Source organism: Mixophyes fleayi, chromosome 1 (assembly GCF_038048845.1).
Source record: "Mixophyes fleayi isolate aMixFle1 chromosome 1, aMixFle1.hap1, whole genome shotgun sequence".
Lineage (NCBI taxonomy): Eukaryota > Metazoa > Chordata > Amphibia > Anura > Limnodynastidae > Mixophyes > Mixophyes fleayi.
The window spans coordinates 154,211,050-154,225,212 of record NC_134402.1 but is presented as its reverse complement, the minus strand read 5'-3'; positions in this window follow the sequence as shown (position 1 = coordinate 154,225,212).

Below are 14,163 nucleotides of genomic sequence, written 5' to 3'. Positions count from 1 at the left end.
GAGACTATATTTCTCATAAATGATAAGGCAAGAAAACTGTTTTCCAACAGCTCACACTAATTCTTTCTTTTTAATTATTTCTATCACCTATAGGAACTAGCGCCGTAGGACAAGAGACATGTATGTCTTCAGTCCCTGGTATCATCTTTTTGGATGGCCTAGCTTCCACTAGCTCCACTTTCCGCCATGGTTGGATCATGCATGCCAACTTTTAAGAGGGAGAAGTCATGGTGATATTGTTGCGTCACCATAGCCCCGCCCCCACTATAAAAAGCCAAAATTCACGGCATTGAATGAAGGGGTCGGAGCTTAATGATGCGATTAAGCCCCGCCCCTTCATTCACTGTCGTGAATTTTGGCAAATGCGGGAGCTTTGCCTACTCTTCCGGTAATCCGTGAGGACTCCACAAAATTCGGGAGCCTCCCGGGAATTCCGGGAGATTAGGCAAGTATGGGTTGGATTACCAGATGGTGCTTGTCCGTCATTGACCTGTATCTGACTACATAGTTTAGCCTGTGATCTGTTAGTTTTTGTTATTTCTTTGTCTGTTTATGGAATTAATAGTTTTCAATTACCATATTAACTGGCATTTTCAAAACTAAAGTATAGTTGTCAGCACATACAGTGAGTGGCCAGTTTATTAGGTTCACTTGGTCTCCCTAAATAACTGACTGCTCAGAGGTAGCATCACATCTGCACACAATAGGTAGATAGGTAGATAGGTACAATTAATCCTGTTTGTGAGGTTCAGTGAGAGAATGCTCAAAACAAAAGATTTAAGTGACTTTTGACTTTTTTGGGGAAGTGTATCAGAAACTAAACACTCCAGGGGGTAAATGTATCAAGCTGTGAGTTTGTGGCGGGTTTGAAAAGTGGAGATGTTGCCTATAGCAATTAATCAGATTGTACTTATCATTTATTTAGTACATTCTACAAAATGAAAGCTATAATCTGATTGCTTGCTATAGGCAACATCTCCACTTTTCAAACCTGCCGGAAACTCGCATCTTGTTACATTTACCCCCTGGGGTATTTTTACTAAACTGTGGGTTTGAAAAAGTGGAGATGTTGCCTATACTAACCAATTAGATTCTAGCTGTCCCTAAATAAATGATAACTACAATCTGATTGGTTGCTAGAGGCAACATCTCCACCTTTTCAAACTCACAGTTTAGTAAATATTCCCCCTGGACTTTTCACAAATTACTGTGTCAAAAGTGTATTGTGAATTTGACACCATGAAAAAATAACATGTAGCCAATGGGCACTTCTGTGTCAGAAACAGATAATTGTTGAAAGGGGATAATTTAGGATGATGTCACATGTGCAGAGTGAGAGACATGATATAGTTGTAAAGTGCTACAGAATCTGTATGTCGATGTTGATTGTTGAGATATGGCCATCAATTACCTATATTCCACTACAGTTAGCAAAAAGAGGAAAGTGTTGGTTATAACTTTTGATGTTAATAAATGTCTTCAGCGGTGTTAATGTGGATATTAAGCTACAACGCTTTTGTTTCTTAAACAGATTGCTGTTTATTTAAATATGATAACAACAGATGAATGGAGTTATACCGCTTTCATACTGCCGCCTCAGCAATATCCCGGGTTTTTCAAGCCGGGTTTTTGCCGGGGCTCGGAGCGTCCCAACTCAGAAACACCATTCATACTGCACCTCGGACCCGGGAATTTCCCAGGTTGACCCCATTCATACTGCACAAGTCTGTGCCCTGGCAATTTGTGGGAGTCATCACCAGAGCAGTTTTCATTGGCTGAAAAATGGTGATGTCATTGAAAGGTGACTGTTTTTTTCTGGTGACTGAAAGGTGACACACTTTTTCAGTGAAATAAAAGCAATTTTCTCCAACAAACTCCGATTCTGCTTCAGCTTGATCTGCACTCCACCATCCACCATTTCTCCTAAACTCCTTTTTGAATCTTCCACGGGCTCCCACCGATGACATCATCCTCCAGAGACAGGCAAACAGCCAATCAGCTTGTTTTCTGTGAAACCCGGGTTGAAAAACCCGGGTTGCACCATTCATAGTGCAGGCAACCCGGGTCCGACCCGGGAATTACCCCTCGATAAATCCCGGGTCTTCAACCCGGGTTTTTAGACCCGGGATTTTTGACTTGTACCATTCATACTGCACCAAGACCCGGGTCGTTTGAGCTCGCCCCGGCAAAAACCCGGGATTTTGGTGCAGTATAAATGGGGTATAACTCTCCTGTGCTCTGTCAATGCTGTAGGATAGCTGAACATAACTACAGAGTGTACATATCTTCTATAGCCACTCATGTGTTGTCTCAATGCTGCAGGGTAGCTGAACATAACTGCAGAGTATAATTATCTTCTATGTCCTCTCCTGTCCTGTGTCAATGTTGCAGGGTAGCTGAATATAACTGCAGAGTATAATTATCTTCTATGGCCTCTCCTGTCCTGTCTCAATGCTGCAGGGTAGCTGAATATAACTGCAGAGTATAATTATCTTCTATGGCCTCTCCTGTCCTGTGTGAATGCTGCAGGGTAGCTGAACATAACTGCAGAGTGCTCCTGTCTTCTATGGCTTCTTCTATTTTGTCTCAATGCTGCAGAGTAGCTGAACATAACTGCAGAGTGTAATTATCTTCTATGTCCTCTCCTGTCCTGTGTCAATGCTGCAGGATAGCTGAACAGTACTGCACAGTGTACATTTCTTCTATGGCCTCTTTGATCATCATGTTTCAATCGAATGGAGCATCAGATGGAACATAATGTTTGGAGTAGATACCTGCCACCAGCAAGGGACATATTTGAGTAGGTATGAATTAGGGACCCTAATACACTTTCATCATCTTAGTAAGTCCCGGGGTAAATTTACTAACTTGCGGTATAGTAAAACCGCTGCTTTTCCTGCGTTTTTTTTGGAGGTTGCCAAACTGCCAGATTTATTAAATGCAGAATGCTGCAAAACCACTAGAAAAGCACTGTTTTACAAATCATCATCCAGAAGTATTCAATACACGAAATACAAAGCGCTAAATGTATGAAGGTGGGCTTTGTATACCTGCCAGAGAAAAAGAGGTAGTTGTGAGAGGAATGGCAGCTCAGCTATTAATGTTTGTTTATCCCACCCCCCTAGAGGACCAGACCTGATGCTGAGTAGCACAGTTTGTTTTTGGTAACTTTTTATTTTGAAATGATAACAGAGTCAGGCTGAGAGATTGTTTTTTTAATCGCATGCCTTGATACAGAGAAGTCAAGAATCAGATTCACAGCCATATCTAGTTCCCAGCTGCACCTGGGCAAGAGTTAAGAGTTAAAAGCCAAAGTCTGATATTCAGAAAATAAAATAAGTAATAATTAATAGTCATGTTCACAGTCCAATATTGAAACAAGGAATAATCAGCAGTAATATTCACAGCGATCAGAGTTCAAAGCCAGGTCTGATATTCAGGAGATGAATAAGCAATTGGCGAATTCACAGACAAGGTCTGGTACATAAATGCAGAGTAACTGGTAACACGGATACGCCCTCTTTTGGCCAAGTAGTTGGTGAGTTATTTGCATATTTTACTCTAACAGTATTTAAAAGGTTTTTTTCTTTTTAAAAATGCTTTTTTCTTTTTTGAAATGCTTGTGCTTTTTAAAAGTGACTTTTTTCTTTTTCAAGTGTATTTTTTACTCTAGTAGTTTGTAAAGGTTTTTTTTTTTTTAAAAAAAAACAACCTGTTTTTTTATTTGCAAACACATTTTTGAACTAAACTGTATATTTTGAAATTGTTTTTTGCTGCAAATACATTGTATGCTTTATCAAATACATCCAGATTCGCCAAGACCGCAGTACAGTCCCAGTCCCAGACCTACACCTCCACCTTCAGTGAGAGATTCGGGCACAGACAAGCAAGCAGGTGCGTGATTTCTGTTTAGGAGAGAAATAATGGAGTTACTTGATTTTCTGTGCAAATGTTGCTGTCAATGTTTTTTGTTTTTTTTTGGTTTGCAATGTGAACTTAGGGCTACATTTACTAAACTGACATGTTGCCTATAGCACCCATTCTGAATATACCTTTACTTTATTTATTGCATCCCACAAAATGAGAGCTAAAATCTGATTGTTTGCTATATATAGGCAACATCTCCACTTTTTAAAGCACGCAGTTTAGTCACAATACCCCAGCATGTACTACACAGAGGGAGTACTAAAATAGTATTTGTTTACCCCAAAGCACGGTCTAGCAGCATTTGGATGACTAAATTTTCATATTTGTAGGTTAAAAACACTTTGCTTATTTAGCCCCCTCAACCATACATAGTCCAAATGATAATGGGTATTAAAAGGATAATAAGTGCATCCTTAAGCAGGTAGCATAGGACAAGCAATCAGGAATGCAAACATTGTGAAACAATCTGTAGTTGCTAAAGATTATTCTTTCCTAGCCAGTGTTCAGAATGCAATATACACACATATTATATCCTATATACTTACCGTCATTTTCCATACACAGAGCCGTCTTCATACCAGGCACCTCACCCGGAGTCCCTGCAAATGTCCCCTGAGCCAGATGATCAAACCATCATCACACTGGAAACAGTGGATGCCCCTGTGTCTGGCCTTCAGGATGTTTCACCTGGCCCTGCTGAACAACCAGAACACCAGCAACCTGCACCTCCAAGTATGGACCCAGCCAGAGAAATGGCGCTGTCTATTGGCGCTTTCCAGCAGCAGCAAACAATATTTATGCAAAGCCAAACTCGCCACATGTCCAAGATTGCGGGCCATTTGAGGCGGATTGTCGAAGTCAGCAAATTGGATAAAGTCATTTCAATTAAAGTCGAGCAAACTTGGTTGTCTTTGTCTGAAAAGATGTGTACGGTACGCTACGACGTACAAGGGCACGCTACGGCATGAAAGGGCGTACGCATCCACTACACGTGGCAGCAACAATTATTGGTCTTTTACCATACATTTGCACAAACACGCATACTAATAAAATAGTACACATTAATGGTAGTTGCAACACATAGTCAATTATGTCGAAATATAGTAGTATTTATGTGTTATATTAAAGTTACATGCATATTAGTGAAATACACGGAACAGGTTGAAGGAATCATATCATGAGTGGTATCATAATGAACCTCTTTACATATCCTACTGTTTGGTTCACTCTGCGAGGGAATCGCAGAGTGCATACACAAGTTATTAATGATAAGGAATTATGAACTACTTAAGACTAAGGAATCTTGGCGGGAAGAGCCGAGCATACCCCCTGGAGAGGTGACCCCCTCCTTTGGGTTCCTTAGGATGAACTAGCCAATGATTGACAACCCCTTGGACCTTCCTGAGACCTGGACCAATAGATGCAAGCTATACCATCTTCATTGTATTACTGTATTTCATTGTGTATATAAGCAGCAGCTTCACATCTAGTGTTCAGACATCTTGTCCCCAGACTTCAGGATTGAATGACTGCACACTGGATCCAGAGCGCCTGCGATAAGTAACGGCTGTATTTATTATTACTTCGCTTGAGCATATTATTCTACTTTGTTGCGAATAAATCTTTTTGCGTTGGAAACACAAATCGAGGTTCGACAATCGTTATTGGTTAGCGACAATACGCACATAACAGGATACACCGCACAAATAGCCAGATACCTGCTGCAATCAACCGTCTGGCTAATGCCCGGGAACAAACCAATGTGCAGATGGCCCAAATGACTGGGGCTGTGGAGGCATTACATTCGTCCGTTCGCGAGGGGAGTGCGAACGTGACCCGGCTGGCAGGGCAACTACAGCAGGAACTTATTGCCCGCTTGCCGGAACCATTTTCTTCAGCCACCACCAGTACCGCTAGTACGCCAAGCAGATCAGCCCAGAGTACTCCTCCAAGGAGAGGTGCTCGCACCAGGGGTGGCCGAGGGAGAGGAGAGAGTGGCTTCCGAGGTGGTGATGTGCCTGCAAAAAGGCGCCGCTAGTGTTTGTTTTTTGTAATTTGTTCAAATGTTTTTTCTTGCATGTGTATGCATTGGCAAATAACCTTTATTGTGATAAACTGTAATAAATGCTGTTTAATTTCAATGCTCTCAGTCTTTCTTTTCATCAAATTAAACAAGAGTATACTGCCTTGGGGAAAAATGCACTAATTTCACTTACACATTGACATGTGCCTGTAACTTTCTAGGGACGTTCACATTTACTACATGATGAATACACACTATCCTCTGTTTAAAAGTTAACATTTGGGCTAAAAAATAAAATAAAACTCACATCCAACACATTTTAGATCAATACATGTTTCTCATAGTATGCACTTACATGTAAAGTAAAGCTGATTGTAATGAGACGGTCTGTATTGTGCCTCCACCCCTGTGTGCTCTGCACATCACCAGATGTGACACGGACCCCTACTTCTTCACTGTCTACTGCAATAATCGGTGGGGTAAGTTGATGTAATGCTAGATTATGTATCAAACAGCCAGCCAGGATAATATCAGACCCCTTTTCAGGTGCATACATAGCCACCCCACCAGATTATTCTAGTAACCTGAACCTGGTTTGCTAGAGTACAAAGGTTCGCTCTAACACACCTCTACTAGTGGGTATGTGCCTCATTGAATTTGTGCTATGCAGATGTCTGAGGATGCAGCAGAGGAGTCATCAGCCAGAAACCCATTCTTTATTTAGTAAATTTAGATTTGCTTTTACACTCTGTTAAGGGATTTGTTGCAATATTAAAATATAAAACAACAAATGTGGAAATCAGTAAATAAATTGCATGGTGGGAAAACACAAGAAAAAAAGAAACCAAAAAAACACTGCAATTACAAGACACTGGCCTTTTAACATATACAATCCCAAAGGAACAAACTTTGTACATGAAATGGCCCTTTCCCTTCTGTTCTGATTGACCAAATACCTCTAACAGCACACTGTTTGAGCAATCTCATTTTGGTCTTTTGCAGGGCGGTTTTCCGGCGGCTTTATAAACCCCCTAATAGTAAATCCGGCTGTTTGTATGTTGAAACCGTCTTGGCGCTTTATACAGAGGCGGGTTTGAAAACATAATTTCTGGTCGTTTGGACGGCGGGTTTAGCGTTGGTAAATGCGGCGATGGCTAAACCGCCGCCAAACCCGCTAAAAGTCGGCGGGTTTACAAACACGCCTGATAGTAAATCTAGCCCTACGTTTTAATAACTTAGTAGACCTGTGCTCTTGTGCACACTTAGGAGATACTCAGAGCCGTCTCAACTCCTTAGTATATTGTACCAGGAGATTTAGTCAGAACCTTCAAAAACCTCTTTATTAAATGTTTAGATGGACTGATCACCTCAGTATCAGCTGTTATCTGTACATGCGATCTTGCTCTTGCGAATACATATCTTAACCTTGACGAAAAAAAACGTACACGTAATCAAGGGTGTATTGGCCACAGGCCTCACCAGAGGCCGGAGGGTCTTGGGGCTGCTGAATACGTTTTTTAAAATTATTTTCCTGTTCTATATATTTATTTACAGAAGGGAACCGGCAAGGCAGTGTGTGTGGCCCAAGCTTATTAGTTGTCAGCCCCAACATTGACTCGATTTCTGGTGGCTTCCTAGGAACCAGCCACCTTAAAGCATGTGCCGTGTGGATCAGCCCAAGACATTATTTGAACCACGGGCACTACAGTATAGCATAATATGATTTGGGGGTAGTACTGCATGTTATTTTTAATTTCTACACACTGATTTTGTTGGATGTACCAATAAATATAAGCATAATTTTTATCATTAATTCACATTTTTATTTCTGTGAGTGGTTGTGTAGGGTCCCAGTGCACTAATTTGAAAGGGGGATTATAATGATGTTAAGGCGGCCCTTGAGCTACTACAGTAATGGTATGTGACAATTCCTCAGGCTGAAACATGTTGGTGATATCAAGGCCATGGCGGGTAGTGCAAGAGCACGGGTGGGGGGTTGGTATTATGGGGGGGTGGGTAAGCGATAAAAAACATTGCTGGTCAGTGGTCACCAACAGGTAGCCAATCGCTAGTTGCTGTACGGGGTCCCACAGTGCTGTGCAGCAGACAGGAAGTCTCACTTCACCTCCTGCCTGCCTGATCTGAGGAGCAACGCTGGTCAGAGCAGCTAAAGGTAATTGAGCGGGGTGGGGGCTGCCTATACTAAACTATAGGGGGGCTGCCTACACTAAACTATGGGGGGGCTGCCTATACTAAACTATAGGGGGGGCTGCCTACACTAAACTATAGGGGGGGCTGCCTACACTAAACTATAGGAGGGCTGCCTATACTAAACTATAGGGGGGCTATACTAAACTATAGGAGGGAAGAGGAGTGTATGTTGCTATAATGTGTGAGGGAGTGGGAGGGTCTTAATCTATTATGTGATTTGTGGGAAGGGAGGGGGGCTGTCTTATTAGCACTTTGGTGGGAGGTATGCTATGAACATAATGGTGGAGTTTAGGTGGAGGCTAATTATTTAATGGGTGCTATTTTATTTGTGGGGTGATGGTGGGGCAATTTAATTTATTGGTGGGGCCTATTAAGGTAAGATGGGCTAAAGGACCTTTAATTTAATGCTGGAGTATAAGGATTATGGATTATAAGTATGGGTTATAAGGATTATTTTTAATGCCTTTTTTTTTAAACACAGAGTACACATATTCATATATTATATATAGAGAGATTTGACTTGTAGCTTGCATCTCAGGATATCAGGGAAATGCAATAGTGTGGTAAGGTGCTCATATGTTGCTCTGGCAGACTGATCATATACAGTTATGCCAACATGTTTCATATTAGTTAAACTTATTAAACAAAGTCAGATATGTTTCTATGAAGGGGATATTGGAAGGATGTTTTAGTAGGCAACTAAACAAGTTTGAGCACAGAGGTATAAACCAGTCGCAGATCATCCAAAAGGATTCATGTATTTTTAATGCACAGGACTGGGAGTCTTTCCCTGAATTGCTTTAGAGATGATCCACTGTGTCTTAAGTCATCACATTCAGGTTTTCTTAAATGTTTCTACAACCAAGTTTCTATAATTCTAAATCTCGCCTACATTTGTGTTGGCCCCACCCACAGTTGACTTGGTCCTACCCACATGAAGAATGTTCATAATATATATATATATAGTGACAGAAGCTCTGGGAAAGTAGCGAATGGCAGATATATAAGTCTCAGATTCCTGCCATTTGCATTGTAAAACATCAAGGAATTGTTTTGTGTCTGAGGAAAATATTCTCATTTGGTTTCTCAGCTTCGGGAAAAGCTGGAAAGGGTCCCTGGTGTTTTGTATGGAGAGAGTAGGTTGGGCTCCATAGAAAAGGCCCAGTCCGGGTCTTCTGCTTTGCAGACTCCCAGCAAAGTAATCAGGAAGGTACACTTGTGTGAGGCCTGTAAACGGCTGCAGCCCTACTCTCTCACTGTCTGGGAGGAGATCAGATGTCTCCAGAGAGAAGCTGTACTTTGTCCTGTGAGTGCTATTTGTTTGGCTTAAGTGAGGGACACTAGGCCCCTCACTCTAGAGCATACTTGCCAACCTTTTAAAACTTAATTCCGGTAGATCCAGGGCCAGGGGGTGTGGTTGAAGGGCGGGAGGGGCGGGGTACAGTGAATTGCGGCAATTTGGCCCCACCCCTTGACAAAATGCCATTTTTGTCGTGGGGACGGGGCCAAAATGACGCGAATTGCGTCATTTTGACAGCAAGTTGCCGTTTGTGGGATACTTACCTGCTCTAGAAAGGGAATACCTTTGTATTAGCTAGTAGCTGGATTACCATGCAGTAATTTAAATTACTCTTCTGTACACCTTCCCACATAAAAAATATTTACTGTATTTTTCAGGATAGAGCAAAGAACAATAGATGCATTTACTGAACACTGTTTTTACAAAAATAAGGAATGGGACATATAAAATATCTTGATAGATAATTATGTGTTTTGTTTTTGACAAGAATGACTAGAGTCACACAACCAGAATTACTGAATATAATTCAGAAAATGTTTGTATTCAAAGCACTGACTTATTTGACTGAAAACAATCAGGCAGGTAATGTTGTCATTACCATACATTTGCAAATGAGTACAACTGAGATGTCTGTATTTTTATGTAGAAATAGAAATTGCAGCTCCTTTCCTGGCTATAGCAATGTGCTGGGAGATATTTCTCTGTATTAGTTCCTTAGTGGATAACCCTGCCCTTTCAAGCACCTTCTATGAACCTATAAATTGATTGAGCAACTTCCACTTCTGTTTTGTTTGTTTGAGAGGCCTGTTTGGCATCAGTAGCTGATGGGGAGTGCTGGTGAGATTACTGCCTTATATACTGCCATTTGGAGTCGTTTCAGGTACCTCTTGGTAAGTTAGCTCTCAATTTAAAAACACATATATGTATGGCCCAAAAATAGGAACTCTCGCTGTTTAGAGTTGGGACCACCCTAGTAGCAGAAGCGCCTTGATGGGGCGGGTGGCTTACCATACATTTGCAATTGTGTGCAACTGATATTTCTGCATTTGTATGGACATAGAAGTTGCAGATCCTTTGCTGGTTGTAGCCGTGTGCTAGGGGATTTTTCTCCACCATACAGATTTGAGTTAATTGATGTTTGAGGACATTAATTTATTCACTGGTCTCTTAAGGTTCCACCCCAGTATATCAATTGGGCTGAGGTCTGGACCTTGACTTTGCCATTTCAAAACCTTCATTATTTTCATTTTAAACTATTTAGTTGTCGATGTGCTGATGTGTTTAGGATTGTCGTCCTGTCAGTTGTCAGACAGATGACTTCACATTTTCCTCTAGAAGATCCTTGTCTAAGGATGAGGTTATTGTGAACTCAAACATTGTGAGGGGTCCAAGTGCTGTGACTGCAAAACAACCCCAAATAATCACCCCCCCCCCCCCTACACCACTGTGCTATACAGTTGAGATGAGGTTCTTTCACTGGTTAATGCACTGTCTTGTTTTCGTTAAATATAATGTTGTGCATTAAGACCGAAAAACTCCACTTATATCCAGCCTGTCCAGATGACATTAATCCAGAAGTCTCCCAGTGTTTCACTCTGATACAACTTTGCAAACTTAACCTGTACCACAATCTTTTCATTTTGAAGAGAAGAGGCCTTTATCTTGACTACCCTTCCATGAAATATATACTTGTTCAATATTTGTATTTATTTTTAATATAGTTATGCACTTTAATATTTACCATGTTGACAAAGGCCTATAGATTCCTCGGTGTAGCTTAAGCTCTTTGCTATTTCTCAGAATATTACACAGTCTGATCTTTAGTTAGATTTGATGGATTATTCGCTCTTGAGATGGTTGACAACTGCCCTTAATGTTCTCCATTTGCAAATAATCTTCCTCACTGTAGAATGATATATTTAACTATTTTTGGAAATGGTCTTATAAGCATTCTCGAAAAGATGAGCAGCAGCAAATTACTTCTCTGAGATAATTTCAACAGTCCTTTCTCTTTGGCATGCTGTTAAAATTAGAGATGGTCACTGACCCCCGTGTTTTGGTTTTGGATTCGGTTTTGGATCTGGATTACCGTCGTGTTTTGGTTTTGGTTTTGGTTTTGCAAAACCGCCATTGCGTGTTTTGGTTTTGGTTTTGGTTTTGTTTGGTTTTGTTTTGCTATTTTTTGGGAAAATCCATGTTTTTGGGCCTAAATTAACCCAATTTAGTGCTCCAACTGTTTTAGAGACAAGTAATCTAATTGTTGAGGTAATAAATCATCCAAAAAAACAGTTTAATTCTTCGTTGGTAGGCCTATTCTACACACAAAACAGATTGTCTTCCTCTCCATCTATGCATATTGGCAATGCAGCCATCGTCTTGAATGTATATTACACCCTACACTTATAGTTAAATATGTAAAGAAATGGAAAAAGCCAGTTTGGTTTCTGTCTCTCAAGGCCCCCCTCCACTTGTATAAAATACCAAAAAATTCAGCCATTATAGACTGTACAATATTAATTGACATGGAGAAAGCCAGTTTGGTTTCTGTCTCTCTAGGCCCCCCTCCACTTGTATAAAATACCAAACAATTCAGCCATTATAGACTGTACAATATTAATTGACATGGAGAAAGCCAGTTTGGTTTCTGTCTCTCAAGGCCCCCCTCCACTTGTATAAAATACTAAAAAATTCAGCCATTATAGACTGTACAATATTAATTGACATGGAGAAAGACAGTTTGGGGTCACTCTGTCTCTCTAGGCCCCCCTCCACTTGTATAAAATACCAAAAAATTCAGCCATTATAGACTGTACAATATTAATTGACATGGAGAAAGCCAGTTTGGTTTCTGTCTCTCTAGGCCCCCCTCCACTTGTATAAAATACTAAAAAATTCAGCCATTATAGACTGTACAATATTAATTGACATGGAGAAAGCCAGTTTGGTTTCTGTCTCTCAAGGCCCCCCTCCACTTGTATAAAATACTAAAAAATTCAGCCATTATAGACTGTACAATATTATGAAAAATGGACAAAGCCAGTTTAGGGTCACTCTGTCTATGACACCCTACCCTTAAGGATAAATTGCCCTAACAGCAGCCTTTCAAGATGGTATGTGATATGGAAATGCCACAAGTCCCTTTCCTCTTTGGGGGTAGATTGCACCCTACACTTACATAGAAAGTTTTAAAAAGATGTTATCGGCATCATCTTCAGCTTCATCCTCACCCTCATCAGTGTGTACGTCATCATCACAGACTATCAATTCATCGCCGCTTGAATCCGCCATTAGAGAACAGTCAGTGCTTGGATGTCTTGGATGGTGAAGGCCTTCCTCGTGGAAGATGTAGTTCATTTTTATAAACATCATTTTCTCCACATTTTTGGGAAGTAACCTTCTACGGCGATCACTGACTAAGTTCCCTGCTGTGCTGAACACTCGTTCAGAGTACACACTGGAGGGTGGGCAGCTTAGGTATTGCAAAGCAAGTTTGTACATGGGTTTCCAAATGGCCTGCTTTTCTTCCCAGTAAGGAAAGGGACTGTCTGACATTTCCATATCAACTACCTCTTGAAAGTAATCCTCCACCATCCTTTGCATGTTTATACTCATATTGGATGGACTTATGGGCAAAGTGACACTTTTTTTTGAAAAATCCTTCAAACCAGCCCAGATGTTAAATTGTTCTCGTCTGCCCCCTGTGTCTTCCCTGCTTCTTTTTTGGAAATTTAATTTTTTACGAGCAACAGCTTGAGAAAGTGAAGGAGGACACGTCGTCAAGCCGAGGCCCAGTTCAGCGGCCAACTTGCTGAGCAATAGCTCCTTGCAAAAGTTCACATCTCGCTCATTTACAAGTAAAGACTCAATGTAGGTTTTAAACCTTGGATCAAGCACAGTGGCCAAAACGTACTGATCCGAGTTCAAGATCTTAATAACTCGAGGATCATTGTGAAGCGAATTAAGTACTTGATCGACAAGGCCAACATACTTTGCTGAATTGCTTGCTTTCAGCTCCTCCTTCATTTTCTCAAGCTGCTTTTCCAATAGTCTAATTAAAGGAATGACTTGGCTCAAACTAGCAGAGTCTGCACTGACCTCACATGTCACAACTTCAAATGGTTTCAGCACCTTGCACAGCACTGAAAGGATTCCCCACTGTGCAAGAGTGAAATACATCCCCCCTCCTTTCCCAATGTCATGACTTGTGCAATATGCTTGGATGGCTTTGCGCTGTTCCTCCATCCTCTGAAGCATGTACAGGGTGGAATTCCACCGAGTTACCACCTCTTGCTTAAGTTGGTGGCAGGGCAAGTTAAACTGCTCTTGGAGCTGCTGTAATCTCCTACATGCTGTGGCTGAATGCCTGAAATGGCCTGAAATTTTACGGGCCACCGAAAGCATCTCCTGCACCTCACGGTTATTTCGTAGGAAGCTCTGCACCACCAAGTTGATGGTGTGAGCAAAACAGGGAATATGTTGGAAATCACCCAGCTGTAATGCTCGCACTATATTGTTGGCGTTATCTGAAATGACATACCCTGGGGAGAGTCCGAGTGGTATAAGCCATGCATCAATCACATCTCTCAGTTTGCGTAACAAATTGTCAGCCGTATGCCTGTTAGTGAAGCCGGTGATACAAAGAGTGGCCTGCCTGTGACAAATGTTACGTAGTGGTGTACATGCTGCTGCTGTTCCTGCTGGT